Source organism: Capsicum annuum, chromosome 3 (assembly GCF_002878395.1).
Source record: "Capsicum annuum cultivar UCD-10X-F1 chromosome 3, UCD10Xv1.1, whole genome shotgun sequence".
NCBI classification, from domain to species: domain Eukaryota; kingdom Viridiplantae; phylum Streptophyta; class Magnoliopsida; order Solanales; family Solanaceae; genus Capsicum; species Capsicum annuum.
Window position 1 is genome coordinate 3,617,279 of NC_061113.1, and position 1,993 is coordinate 3,619,271.

Sequence of the window (1,993 nt, forward strand, 5' to 3'; positions counted from 1 at the left end):
CAGACTTGTTGCAAAAAAAAAAGACTCAGGTTATGCACATGATTCAAGATATAAAGCGGTAACACATAAAGTAAAAACTATAAACCAAGAGCACGTAGGCACTCAACAAAGATAAACAATAACACAAAACAATACAAACAAAATGTCGATACACCTATAGTGCCAAACTAAGCCGATACAACTCCAAAATAAGCTCGAATTCTAAAAAATTCCCAGCAGAGTCGCCAGAGCTGTCACACCCCTTTTTTAACTCCAAAAAGATTGATTTTTAAGTTTTGAAAGGGTTTTTATTATTAAAGTGACAAAATGAAGGGTTGTTCCGAAAATGGATTATGTTTACATTCAAAACTCAGAGTCGCCACTTGGCATAATCCGGTGTGCCAAGTCACCTTTGGACAATCCTTTTCAAAACAATTTGACTCTTTAAAACTGATTTGTGAACAGAGACTCCGGCTAAGAAATTCTGTTGACCGAGGGGAAGGTGTTAGGCACCCCTCGATCCCGTGGTTCGACCACGGTCGCTTGGTGGAGCGTATCGACTAATTTGACACTACGAATGTATAAACCACACAAAGCACGCAAAAACAATCAATCAAGTAATCAAAACAAAATAATCCAAAATTTAATGTTCAGTCCAATTATACAGTCTCGAAATAGAAAAATTCAAAAATATAAACCTACTCTATTCTAGGCTAATCCTAAGCTACGCTCCATTGCTATCTCCCCCTGATGTTTCGGGCCTTGATAGTGCCCCTTCTTCAAGTACATGATACTTTGGGGCATTCCCCGGATAAATCAATATAAATCCCTCGGGGCATTCTCCAGCCAAATGAATACAATAGATCTCAATGCATTAATCATACCACAAACATTTCATCATTCAACAATCACGGATCCTAAACGTTGCCTACCCAACCTACCTTTTCCTATTACTTTCGACTTATCATGCTACTACCACATTTAACAACATCAAAATCAAACAAGATGACAAATTAAATAAACTAAGTGAAATTGAAAATTAGCCAACTTGCGATACCACCCTGAATTACGGTTAAACCCAAATCGAGTCCAAGTTCTTTGATTATTTAAATTCACAACAATCAACCGATCGATATCAACAACCAACCATGATGATCCACGACATATCAAAATCAACAAAATAGAATCCACACACCATAAATTTACCATACAAAGTATGACACAATCAAGAATTAATTGAGAATGAGATGAAGAATGAACCTTAATGTCAATTTTATTCAATCAAATGGAGGAACTTTACGAATTCAGAACCTTGACAATGAACAAACTTTGAACTCGATACCGAGAAATAAAGATCCAGACAGATTTAAACCCAGAATCAACCCCGAAATAGAATTGAAGCAGAAATATTAAATCAATCGAGACAGAAATCATGAAGAACCGAGGAAAACCCGTATCAAAATCCCATCGGAGTCAACCCAAATATCAATGGAATCAAACTAAATGTTGATTTCAACTAGTTTCAGTCGTTGGGTCAGATTTTCAGCGGCGAAAGAGATGCAATACGGGTCAACGATGCCCGAATCCAAGGAATAACGACTGATTCCGGCAAAACAGACGTCAAAAAACTCGACGTCAGCTAGATTTTGTTCTTCTTTTCTTAATTTCTCACCATTTATGTTCTCTATCTCTCACGTCATTTTCCTATCAGCTCTCTCTCTGTTTCTCTTCTCTCCTTCACAATCTCCCTCTCAATCTCTATGTGTGTCATGTTCAGTGATTTGTGAGTGAGCCAAGCTGTAAGAGTGTGCGAAGAACAAGAAAAAGAGAGAAAAACCAGCTCTCTAATAGCTTCTGTGTGGATCTTTGGAATTGAAAAGAAAGAAAAAAATGGGCCTCTCTCCTGAATGTGAGTATGTTTTCTATATGTATTGAGAGGGTTGTGTTTTTTTTTTGGTTTCCTGGTCAGTTCCTTAGGTATATTTACCCATTCAGTTATGGGAAAGAGAAAGGG